Below are 14,253 nucleotides of genomic sequence, written 5' to 3'. Positions count from 1 at the left end.
ATATCGCTAAAGTAAAAATTGTCACTCACAAAAATTCTACCACAAATGAATAAAAATGACACATGTCAAAGTTTTTCACAAATCTAATAAACATGTAGACAACCTCTACTATAACTTTTCAACACAAAAATACCACTCATGATAGACAAAAAATCTATATGTTGCTATAATAAAGATTGTCTCTGTAAAAAGCTCTACCACACACAAATACAAAAGGGCACAACATGTTAAAGCTCTTTTTTTTTCAAATTTTTTTCCTTTTTTTTTTTCTTTCTTTTGCTGTTCTTTTTTTTTTTTTTTCTAATTTGTTTTTTTTTCCATTTTTTTTTCCCAACATGTTGTGTAACATTATACAACATCATCAATAGCTCAAATACAATGATAAATAGCATGGTTCACCTATGGTGATCAAGCATGGTTCACCTATGCTTCCACTAAATTCCACTAAACTATTTCTCTCCCCCCACACTTAAACTTTTGACCGTCTCGGGCAAAATACTCATCATGTACATCCAAAAATATCCACATCCTTGAGAAGAAAGTAAAAGAGGGAAATAAATGGAAGAGAGAAAAGAATGAAACGATGGATGATATGGATTTTATTCAAGAAACATGTGATAACAAAAGAAATGAATACAAGAAAGTGAGATAGATAGCCTTCATAAAAATCATGCAAACCTACGATAATATGGTCTCGAAAGAATTAAGCAAGTTATAGAGTAACATTAACCACAAGTGCATCACACATCAATAGGAATAATAGGTTCAAAAATATCCTCACTAGGTATATCAAAAATTATCATCTCAATCTACCAACATGAAATCCATTATCAAGTTGTAATCACATGCAATCCAAGAATCCAATCATGACAATAAATCATCAAATTCGACAATCAAATTTAACTAGCTTTCACAATTTCTAAAATGATAAAAGAATGCATAGAAAATTTATTATAAAAAACCCGACTAGACAAACTAAAAATGAACTACCTAGCAAAAATAAACCAAGCAAATAAAGCAAAGAAATATATACAAGTAAAAAGAAAAAAAAAGTAAGATGGAACAGACTCCCCGGAAATTCTGGTGGTCAGAGTCGATTCAGTTCCAGAAGCCATTCTGGAAGTGGAATGAATGTAGGTGAAGTGAAGACCGCTCCCTCCACCTTTGACTCCTCAAAAATTTTCTCCGGTGGCCGAAGACGGTTCAGTTGGAGTGTCCACTCTAGGAGCTTCATTATTGCATAAAATGTTAGGGCTTTCTTTAATCGGTACAATGCATCCTTGTATGATTTACTGCAAATGAAATATCTAAAAAATTCCTGCACACTAAAAAGAAAAGGATGCAATTCCTGCACGCATGCTGTGTGAGATGTATCATAAACAATATTAAAAGTAACTGAGCATGAATCAAAAGATATGTCACATCCACTACAATCAAAATGAACTACCTCCATGGATTTTTCTAAGAATTCAGCAAAATTATTGATCTTACCATCCTCAAAGGTACCCTGAGGCTCTAGAACAGTGAATGTGGCATTCTCTTGATCATGTAAAGGTACTGGCTCTGGATCAGGTTCAATCAATGGAAGTGATTCTTGAGTCTCCCCTACACTTCCATCATCACTAAGTAAAATAACAGTAGACTCAACTGGCTCAAATGGTAAAATAGTCATCAGAAGCGATTCTTGGGTCTCCCCTACACTTCCATCATCATCAATAACACCTGCAACATCAAGACTATCTGGAACAACAATATCATCAACAACAAAATTATCAGAATCAACTACAACATCACAATGTAAAAAGCTAGAAGAATCATGCAGAGAAGCAGAATAAAAGTCAGGAATATCACAAACTCTACAATCCATCTCCTCAGGAATTGATGCAATAGGTTGATCTGATAGCAACTGTAACTGTGCCGATGAATGTGTTCTTTCTTGGAATTGTGTTTCTTGATGTTGTACAAGTTGTTGTTGTGACTGCTCCCAAAAATCTTGCTCAAGCTGATGGTGCTGAAAATAAGGCTGATAATGTTGGGTCCACTTAGAAATCCCTTGTTGTGTGTTCCCATACCCGAATCCTTCAATTAAATTATACTTGTCCTGCTGATGAGTCTGATAATACTAAGGATTAGGCTGATAATATTGGATTCTAGTCGGGAATACACTGGCAAAGGAATGGACATCTTCAGTAATCATCGGTCTAATCTCATACTGCTGATAATTTGCAGCAATAATCTCAATAAATTCTCTGGCCTGAGTAGATGTCTTGTTAACTAGAGCCCCTCCACTAGCTGCATCAACTATACTCCTGTCCATGGGAAGCAATCCCTCATAGAAGTAGATAATCAGTAGCTGATCGCTTATCTGGTGCTGAGGACAACTAGCAACAAGCCTTTTAAATCTTTCCCAATATTGTTGAAATGGTTCTCCTGTGAATTGTTGGATTCCACAAATACTCCTCCGAATAACTGCAATCCTAGAAGCAGGAAAGAACCTTGCCAGAAATAATTCCTTCATCTCAATCCAGCTGGTAATACAGTTGGGTGGGAGACAATACAACCAATCTTTTGCTGAATCTGCTACTGAAAATGGAAATGTTCTAAGTCTAACATCTTCTTCTGATATCCCATGTGGGTTCTATGAAGAACAAACCATCTCCAAATCATGCAGATGTCTATTGGGATCTTCACCAAAAAGTCCATGAAACTTCGGTAATAAATGTGCAATATCCCATAACTCGAAGTCTACATCTAAATCAGAATATCTGATGCAAAATGAATCAGCTGACAAATCTGGTGCCCAAAGTTCTCTGAGAGTCTTTTCAGTGTTCTTCTCCATGTTGCTCATCAAGTCTGAAGGTCTGATCACACTGAATCTCTAAAGCTGCTGATAACACACAGATCTCCTGGTCTTTCCTGAAACACTCATGCAAATACCATAAAAAAACATAGGAAATAGATACGATAGCACACATGCATACAAGAGATGAAATAATTAAGCCCCTAACAATGTTTTCGAATTTTTGCAACAAAAAAAAAAATAGAAACAAGAAAAGAGAGAAAATAGAAAAAAAACAATCCTAAGATTACCAAACACCGCTACTTTTCCCCGGCAACGACCCTAATTTGATTACGGCCCAATTTTGTCGCGAATTGGGTATCAAATGATGAATACCAAACCCCTCCTACACTAATGTAGCATAGGAATGACTCGGGTCGTCCGCCAACGAAAGTAACGATAGGATGGTAATCTAGGATCGTATGTTATTTCTATTTTTGGGATTTTCAATATTAAAATGGGGTTTGGGTTTTTGATTCTAAATTTAACAAATAAAAAGCAAGACAAGTAGGAAATTACTCTAATGCAGAATGAAATCTAACTATGTGTGAATAATTAATCCACAACGCATTGTCACTCTACGCTATGGGTTAACTATCAACACAATTAAACTAAGGATCGAAATAGCGAAACATCAAATGAAATCTAATCTAAATAATGAAAGACAATGCAAGTAATAAAGCTATGTCTACTCTAACTAACCATTGAAGATTTTCCTACATCGCATTGTCACACTACGATACAAGAATATCCATCAATGGGAATAACATGAAACAAAACATTAACGAAACCTAGAGCATGTAACGAAACCTAAAACATTAAAGAAACCCTAAGCTAATCTATCCTAATTGCATTCAATCAAAACTAAAACTTAACTAAATTAAAGGAACAAGACAAAGCAAGAATTAACTGAACTAAAAATGCATCAAAATAAACCTAATTATTGGTTGAAGCATTTCATCGAACACATTGTATGCATGTAACTAATTAAACAATGTAAGTGCAATTTAAACATGAAAGATCAAATTAGCTACAAGCATTCAACAATAGAACTTCAACACAAGTAAATTAACAGAGTTTAAACTAAGAAAATCTAAACTAATCCAACCACATTCACACTTCAATTCTCAAATACCAACGACTATCTCCGCCGTCACACGGAGACCCGGCTCCGGAACCCCCAAAAACCAGTGGACAGAAGCAATCTGCCGGTTGCTGCTAGCTTCAACGACGACATAGATGAATGTAATCTTTACCGAGGAACCCCCTCGCTGGAAGTTGCTGGAAAATCTGGACTGCCGGACCTCCCTATGCTCTGCCGCCTTCTTCTTCCTCTGCCCGTCCGAACCCCAGAAAGCCAGAGAAGTCGGAAGGTGAAGGATCTCACCGGAGAACCCCTCCGGTGAGGTGGATGACCGGAATCGTCGCCGAAGTTCGCTGCTGCCGCCACTATGCTCACTGCCGTCGCTGCTGGAAATCAAGAAGAAGAAGTGTGCTGTGGTTGGCCGGCCGGCGGCAGTGCAAGCAAAGGAATAGAGGCCGCCGGCCGGAGAGAAGGAAAAGAAAACCGGCGGTGGGGAGAGCTGCGTGCCCTAGCCCGTGGGGAAGAAAACACGCAGACCCCGTGATGTCCCGAACAGAAGGGAAGAAAACGCTACTGTAGCTTCTCGTTCGGATCCGGGTTTGAGGAGAAATCCATTAGCTTAGATCTGGATTCATTAAGGGTGAAATTGGACTTTTTAGAATTGGGCTTTAAGAGTGGGCTTGAGTATTGGATTAGGTATTTGAAATTGGGCTCCTTTCTATCCAAATTGAATTGGAGCTTTAATGAGCCCTTGGATGCCATGATCCTGATCAACGGTCCAGATCCCTTTAAATCAGGATGAAAGGTTGGATCTTTTGATCTGACTGAAGGGGCAAGATTTCTCCTGATCTGGATCAACGGTCCACACTGACTCAGCTTGATCTTCTCCGTTTGACCTCCAAATCAAGCCAAATTCGATCCGGCTCAACCCTAATCCATGGCTCTTTGAATTTCCTACAAAACACACAAAAATATGAAATTAAATTCCACAATTTGTAGGAAATTTATAATTAAGTCCAAACTAGATTTTTCTCACAAAATATAATATAACCACAAAATTAAGCATGTGAGAAGGTAAAAACATCAATAATAAGAGCCAAAATAATCAATAAAAATGCTAGTTATCAGGCTCCCGTAGGTCCATATGTACTCAAGATGATTGGGTACATAGAGAATCTATAGAGGTTGGGATTCCCACTTTGCCAAGAGCTGGCCACTAACTTGATCTTGTAGTCTTTGCCAGAGAGCTACAGTCAGTTTGTCATGAACTACAACATGAAAAAAATTAACAAGTCATTGCCTGAACTGCTTAGTATGTTACGAACTGCTGAGCTCAACCTTAAGAAGGTTAAGCCTAACTCTATTTTGATGGTTCATAAACACAAGGGCAAGGGTAAGCCTAAAGGCAAGGGAAAGTCCCAAGCCAAGGGTAAAGGCAAAACACTGAAGCCTAAAGGAGGGGTCGCCAAGGATGCTACCTGCTTCCACTACGGTCAGACCGGGCATTGGAAGAGGAACTGCAAGGTGTACCAGGAAGATCTTAAGAAGAAGAGAAGTGAGACTTCCACTTCAGGTATATATGTTATAGAAGTCAATCTATCTATTTCTTCATCATGGGTATTAGATACTGGATGTGCTTCTCACATTTGTACTAATGTGCAGGCGCTGAGAAATAGCAGAGCATTGACGAAGGCGAGGTGGACCTACGTGTAGGTAATGGAGCACGGGTTGCTGCTATTGCTGTAGGGACTTATTTTCTATCTCTGCCCTCTGGGCTTGTATTAGAGTTGGATGATTGTTGTTATGTGCCTGCTTTGACTAAGAACATTATATCAGTTTCTTGTTTAGACAAGAAAGGGTTTTCATTTATAATAAAGAACAAATGTTGTTCAGTTTATTTAAATGATATGTTCTATTGTAGTGCACCTCTGATGAACGGACTCTATATTCTAGACCTTGAGAGCCCTATCTATAACATAAGTACCAAGAGGTTCAAGTCAAATGATATGAACCAAACCTATCTCTGACACTGTCGCTTATCCCAGCTCCATAAAGATGGTTTACTGGACTCATTTGATTTTTGAATCATATGAGACATGCGAGTCATGCCTTCTAGACAAGATGACCAAGACTCCCTTTAGTGGATACAGTGAGAGAGCGACTAACTTGTTAGGTCTTATACATAGTGATGTATGTGGCCCTTTCAATGTCACTGCTAGAGGTGGTTATAGGTACTTCATTACATTTACTGATGACTTCAGTAGATATGGTTATGTGTATCTGATGAAACATAAGTCAGAATCCTTTGAAAAGTTCAAAGAATTCAAGAATGAAGTACAAAACCAGCTTGGCAAGAGTATTAAGATACTTCGATCAGATCGAGGTGGAGAATACCTTAGCCATGAGTTTCGTGACCATCTAGCTGAGTGTGAGATTCTATCTCAACTCACTCCTCCTAGAACACCACAGTGGAATGGTGTATCCGAAAGGAGGAATCGTACCCTATTAGATATGGTACGGTCTATGATGAGACACACAGATCTTCCTACATCTCTTTGGGGATATGCTCTAGACACAGCAGCTTTCATTCTCAACCGAGTTCCATCTAAGGCTGTAATAAAGACACCATATAGGATATGGACTGGGAGAGATGCCCAGGTGTCTTTTATGAGGATTTGGGGTTGTGAGGCTTACGTTAGACGTCAAGTTTTAGACAAATTAGGACCCAAATCGGACAAGTGCTATTTCATTGGATATCCCAAGGAAACGAAGGGATATTACTTTTACATTTCCGGTCAACACAAGATAGTTGTGGCTAATACTGGGGTATTTATAGAAAGGGATTATGTTTCTAGAAAGATTAGTGAGAGTACGTTCGATCTTGAAGAAGTTCAAGATGTGGACAATAACACTGAAGCCTTGATGGAAGGTGAACTAGAACCACAAAGTGTTGTGGATGATATTGTCCCACAAGGAGTTGAGGAACAATAACCAGTTCAAGTAGACATACCTTTTCGCAGGTCTGATAGGGTACGTCGTCAGCCTGAGAGATACTCATTTCTCTTGTCTGACCATGATAACATTGTGCTCATAGAGGATGAGCCCACCTCCTATCAGGAAGCAGTGATGAGACCAGATTTTGAGAAATGGCTAGAAGCCATGAGATCCGAGATGGAATCCATGTACACTAACCAAGTATGGACTTTGGTTGATCCACCTGAAGGGGTAAAACCCATAGGGTGTAAGTGGGTCTTTAAGAGAAAGACTGACATGGATGGACTTATCTATAAGGGTCGCTTGGTAGCTAAAGGTTTCAAGCAGATTCATGGTATTGACTATGATGAAACCTTTTCTCTAGTAGCGATGTTTAAGTCCATTCGGATCATGCTTGCTATTGCAGCATACCATGACTATGAGATATGGAAGATGGATGTCAAAACCGTGTTTCTGAATGGAAACCTGCTCGAGGATGTGTACATGACACAACCTGAGGGTTTTAAAGATCCACAGCATACTGGCAGAGTATGCAAGCTGCATAGGTCCATTTATGGACTAAAGCAAGTTTCTCGGAGATGGAATCTTCGATTCGATGATACAATCAAACAGTTTGGTTTCATCAAGAATGAAGATGAACCTTGTGTCTACAAGAAGGTTGTAGGGGACATAGTTGTCTTCCTCATATTGTATGTGGATGACACACTGCTCATTGGGAAAAACATCCCTTTGCTACAGTCTGTCAAGACTTGGCTAGGGACTTATTTCTCAATGAAGGACTTAGGTGAAGCATTCCGCATTCTAGGCATACAGATCTATAGAGATAGATCTAAGAGGTTGCTTGGCCTAAGTCAGAGTACATATATTGACAAGGTACTCCTACGGTTTGCCATACAGAACTCCAAGAAGGGATTTCTGCCGATGTCACATGGTGTGAGTCTTTCGTAGACTCAAGGTCCCTCTTCTAGAGAGGAGAGAGACCGCATGGATCAGATCCCTTATGTCTCAGCCATAGGATCTATCATTTACGTCATGTTATGTACTCATCTTGATGTCTCGTATGCTTTGAGCATGACGAGCAGATACCAGTCAGATCCAGGTGAAAGTCACTGGATAGTGGTCAAGAATATTCTTAAGTACTTGAGAAGGACTAAAGAATATTTCTTGATATATGGAGGCGATGATGAGCTATCTGTAAAGGGCTACAGTGATGCCAGCTTCTAAACCGATCAGGATGATTATCGAACGTAGTCAGGGTTCGTTTTTCGCATAAATGGTGGTGCTGTGAGCTGGAAGAGTTCTTAGCAGGACACAGTAGCTGATTCTACGACAGAGGCCGAGTATATTGCTGCATCAGAAGCAGCAAAGGAGACAGTTTAGATCCGTAAGTTCATCACTGAACTTGGGGTGGCTCCTAGCATCACTGACCCTATTGAGCTCTATTGTGATAACAATGGAGCAATTGCGCAGGCTAAGGAACCTCGCTCACACCAGCGGCCTAAACACATACTACGGCGCTTCCATCTCATTCGAGAGATTATCAAGAGAGGAGATGTGAAGATTTGCAGAGTACCTACAGAGGCTAACATCGCAGATCCCTTGACCAAGGCTTTGGCACAGAGAAAGCATGATGGTCGCACTAGGTCATTGGGGCTTAGATCCTACACTGATTGGCACTAGTGCTAGTGGGAGATTATTGGTTAGAGCCCTAGAGCAAATCATTTGATGATTGTTGTATGGACTCATTTGTATCATATTCTTATATATAAATAAAGGCATTTGTTTTGGTTATTATACTTACTTGTATTAGTGCCAAATAACTAAGTATAATAGCGTCCTTGAGTAGAAGGTTCTTACCTATATCAATTGATTGGTTGAATCGATAGTGAGATGATATAGGGAACACTACTCTTAATCATTCCTAGTCGAGTATTAACATTCAGGGACAATGTTAATGCGATAAGACTAGCATGTAGGTCAACTCGATGACTTGATCTCACAAGTCATGGATATGGAGATATCAAGTTGACACATGGGTATGCATTGGAGAATGTATACTGAATGACCCGCCATGAGAAAGTATCGTGAATCGTTATATGAGTGTCATATACTTTCTCATGTGGCTATTAGTATGACTACTAGTCCTTGGACCTGAAGTCACCATGGTTCCCTACATAAGGAGTTACGTACTTTGGCTTCGTCAAACGTCGCCCGTAACTGGGTGGACTATAAAGGCGATTACTGGGTATGTAACAAATTATGCGGAGGGATGTGAGTGATGTAGATGAGATCTATCCCTCCTATATGACGGGAGTGACATCATGATTCTTGATAGAATGAGACCACTAAGTGCATGGCCATGCCCAAATGAGTCAATATGAGATATTGAGCTCATTTGATTAGAGTGAGTCTACTTGGGGTTCAAGACATAGATTGATTAGAGGATGACACGGTATATGCCTCAATTGATCAATCTAGATGTCAAGGATAGAAGGACATTATCACATATTGTGAGAGTCACAATTAGTAGTCACAATGGTGATGTTGGATCTCAACATTCTTGTAACTTGGGCAGTAATGATGTGTTGCTAGATACCGCTCATTACTTATGCTTCTAAATGGGTTTAGGAGCATTGCCAACGTTATAAGAACCTATAGGGTTACACACAAAGGGCAATTAGATGGAGATTAGGTTCATTTGATGAACCTAAAGGATTAGGTTCATGTGATGAACCAAATTGGATTAAGAGTAATCCAAATTAGGCTAATTGAGTTGGATTCAATTCGGTTCATGTATTAAATGAGTCTAATTTGGACTTAGACTCATTGAATCAATTTAATTCAATGAATAGAGATTCATTAAATTAAAATTGACTTGAACCAATGGTTAGATTAAATCAACCAAGGGAGAGAAGTGGTCAAGTTTGACTTGACTTGAGAGGAATTTGAAGGGTCAAGTTTGACTTGACCATTTGCCACCTCATTGGTGAGTTGGCATTAAGTGGACTAATGATGATGTGCCACATCATCAAGACCACTTCATGGTGTGCCACCTCATGAGGGAGATCAAGAGTTTTTGACTCTTGAAATTCCATGGAGTATATATTCCCTCACTTGAAGGTGGCCGGCCACTTTTGGAGTTACAAAGTGAGAATTAATTCTCATTCATTCCTTCTTCTTCCTCAAGCTCTCAACCTCTCTCCCTCTCCTCATCTTTGCCGAGACCATCAAGGGTGCTAGCACATCCTAGTGGTTTCTCTCCATCTCTTGCTTGTGTGGATACACATAGAGGAGTATCTACCTTGATACTCTTGAGATCCGGCGATGAACCTTGGACGAGCGGGATTGCGAAGGGCTTCGCATCAAGGGTAAAGATCTTATCTTGTAGATCTTTGCTTAGAAACGCATACGTGAATGTTTTTAAAATTTTATTCTTTGCACGAATCCGGTGGCTGGGGTTTCAGGGTTTCCGCAACGCAAAAAGCGATTTTTGCGGGCCGAAAAACCCAACATCCATAATAGTTGGAAAATTATTTTTCCATATTTATTACTTTTATTTGCTATGATGTGTGTGTGTGCATGTTAAAATCCTCATCTTAAACAACTAAGTGGGAGAGGGATTTATAAATAAATTCCACGGTCTCCATTACTGGTTTGTAAGTGATGCAAACAAACTTGTGCGTTGGCTCTGAATGCCTTCCTCCACATCGGATGAGTTTGTTTGCGGATCACTTGATCAAACTTCCTTTATGGATGATTATAGGAAATTATTTAGGAGTGTGTGATCTTCTCCATCTAAAGGGGCACAATCCTATTTAATGGACTAAGTATCAAGTAATGGTATACACTTAGGTGCATTTAATAGTATCCTCCCCATCGGAGTCACTGCTATTATTTGTGTGACCGAAGGATTACCAACTATTAATTTTATTTGTCATAAAGTTAGGTTGACAAGAATACAATTAATGGGTAAAACCTCCTCTTACAAACGTTTGAATTTGTATACGTCCACACTATCATGGCATACAAAATTCATGGTGTTTTGAGGTGTTGGTGAATTTAAATGATATTGTTTAAGGAATCAATATTATTCTAAATTCTTAAATTTTGACCAAAACTGATTTTGTGAGATTCATAGGATGACTTTCAACCTACTTGCTATTATTCTTAAAGAGAACAAACTTACTGATCCAAATTACATAGATTGGAAAAGAAACCTGGACATTTTCCTAACTGCTGAAGGCTATAAGTTTGTACTGTTAGAGATCTGCCCTAATGAGCCTAATAGTGATTCTAGTGAAGAGGAGATTGAGTATCAGAAGAAATGGGTCAAGGCAGATGAGATGGTGCGGTGTTATATTTTGGTTTCTATGTCAAATGTGCTGCAACATCAGCATCAGTCCATGCCTACTGCCTATAACATGATGTACAATCTCAAGGAACTCTTTGAACACCAGAATCGGGCTGGTAGGAAAGAGGCTATGAGAAACTTAATGATAACCACCATGTCAGAGGGAACACCCGTAAGGGATCATATCCTCAAAATGATGGCTTACTTGAACGAGATATAAATCCTTGGTGCTGAAATCGATGGTGAAACCTAGGTCGATATTATTCTCCAAATGCTACCCAAAAGTTTTGAGTAGTTCCGCCTGAACTACAATATGAATAAAAGGATTTATTCATTGGTGGAACTACTAACAGAACTTCAGGCAACAGAAGGGCTATTTCGTCATAGTTCTCAAATCCACTTTGCTGAAAATGTTTCTACTTCTAAGTTGAAAGGCAAGAAGAAGAAGAAGAAGAAATAAGCTGGCTCAGCAAAGAAAGTGAATCGATCTCTAGGTATTGAACTAAAAGCAGGAGTGAAGAAGCAGAAGGGTAAGTGCTTCATTTGTAAGCAGTTTGGACATTGGAAGGCGGACTGCCCTCGTAGGAAAGAGAACAATAAAGGTATATCTGTTTCTCTATTAGTTGAAACATGTTTAGCGGTGTTATCTACCAGTACCTGGTGTGTAGATATAGGAGCCACTGATCATGTCTGCAATACATTGCAGGGGTTCCAGGAAACCCGACAACTATAAGAAGGAGAGATAACCGTCTACATGGGAAATACTATGAAAGTGGCGGCTGTTGCATTGGGAGATATTTACTTATCATTTGATAGAAAAAGAACTTTGATTTTGAGAAATTGTCTTTATGTACCAAGTTTTAGAAAGAATTTAATTTCAGTTTCTAAACTATTTTTGGATGGATATACTGTTTCTTTTGATGAAAAAGTGGTTATCAAGAAAAATAGAGTAGTTATCTATTCTGGTATATTAGTTGACAATTTGTATACTCTAACTCTAATAACTCCCACAAAGCAACAAATGGAAATTAATAACACATCCTCTAATTCTAATAAGAGAAAAAAACCTTCGAAAATGAACCAAACATATCTTTGGCATTTAAGACTTGGTCATATTAACTTGAGTAGGATTCAAAGGCTAATAACCGATGGACTCTTGGGTTCATTAGTGTTAGAAAACTTTCCAACCTGCGAATCTTCCTTGGAAGGAAAAATGACCAAGAGACCTTTTAAGGCCAAGGGGTATACAGCAAAAGATGTGTTGGAATTGGTTCATTCTGATTTGTGTGGGCCTATGACTATCCAAGTGAGAGGTGGTTTCGAATATTTTGTCTCTTTTATAGACGACTATTCGAGATATGGGTACATTTAACTTGATGCGCCACAAGTCTGAGTGCTTTGATAAGTTCAAAGAGTACAAGGCTGATGTGGAGAAACGTCATGGTAAAAGTATCAAGATGCTACTGTCTGGTTGTGGTGGCGAGTACCTCTCAGGAGAGTTTAGGAATTACTTATCAGAGGTTGAGATTTGATCCCAATTGTCTGCACCTGGTACACCCCAACAGAATGGTATGGCAGAACGAAGAAATAGGATTCTTATGGAGATGGTTAGATCGATGGTGAGTTATTCAGAATTACCAAATTCATTCTGGGGATATGCTTTAGAAACGGCGGTGTACATTCTGAACTTGGTACCTTCTAAATCAGTACCCTCTACTCCCACAGAATTATGGAATGGGCGTAAGCCTAGTCTGAGACATGTTCGGATTTGGGGTATTCCAACACATGTGCTGAAGGGAGATGCTAATAAATTGGAATCTCATACAGATGTTCGCTTGTTTGTAGGTTACCCTAAAGGAATGAAAGGTGGTTTGTTTTATAGTCCTAAAGATTAGAAGGTCATTGTTAGTGTTGGAACCCCAATGTTGTTTTGGTGTGATCAACAAGTTAAGTTAGGCCCTGTGTATTTAACCTTGTGTTTAAGTGTGCAGGAGCTTAGGAACACAGGTAGTTGAGCGGAAGATGCAGCTAGCGAGAAGGATGACACGCTGTGCGTCCGAGGGACGAGGCGCTGCGGAAGAGTACACCGGCGGACGAGAAGGAAGCGTGCGGTGGTTCCGAGAGAAGAAAGACGGAGCGGAAGATTGCTCGGGGAGCAAGAGACGCAGCTAGCGAGAAGGTCGACGACCGAGGGACGAAGACTGCGGATGAGTACGTTGGCGGACGAGAAGGAAACACGCGGCAATTCCGAGGGATGAGAAGCCGGAGGGAAGCACGCTCGAGAAGACCGGAAGTTGGGTTCGGGTGAGTCCTCTTCCGGATGGCAGAGATCACCCAAGCAAGCGGATCCGGAGTAGAAGACCCGGACCGAGCCGAACCAAACCGGAGCAGTGGTCCCCGGATGAAAAAGTCAACGTTGGTTGACTTTTGGCTCCGGGGCGCCCGGAACAGTCCGGGGCTCCCGGAGCAGCCCGGGGCGCCCGGAACCCTTCCGGGCGCCCGGACCCAGTATTTTGACCAGATCGAGTCAAAACTTGATCTGAACGTTGGGGGATAAAATTTATCCCCCCAGGGCGCCCGGAACCCTTCCAGGCGCCCCGACCAAGGCTATAAATATAGCCTTGGTCCAGAAGCTTTGAATCAACTCAGAAATTTACATTCCAAACACTTGTGCGCTTCTGTTCTAGTTTAGCTTCTGTCTTTTATGCTTTCACTGCTGTAAGAGGCTTCTCCGCCTGAAGGAGATATTTTAGTGCACGTTCATTCCTTGGATTAACAACCTCCTTGGTTGTAACCAAGTCAAATTGTGAGCCTCTTCTTTCTGCATTTTATTTACTGTTAATTTACTTTATGCAAGTGTTCTGTTGAAAGTGCGAGAAGGGTCTTTTCTGTTTATTTTTTTCAGGCTATTCAACCCCCCTTCTAGCCGGCCCAACGGTCCTACAAGTGGTATCAGAGCCGAGACGCTTCAGGAGGACTAACCGC

This window comes from Zingiber officinale, chromosome 11B, assembly GCF_018446385.1.
Source record: "Zingiber officinale cultivar Zhangliang chromosome 11B, Zo_v1.1, whole genome shotgun sequence".
NCBI classification, from domain to species: Eukaryota; Viridiplantae; Streptophyta; class Magnoliopsida; order Zingiberales; family Zingiberaceae; genus Zingiber; species Zingiber officinale.
Note: the sequence above shows the minus strand (reverse complement) of the source record.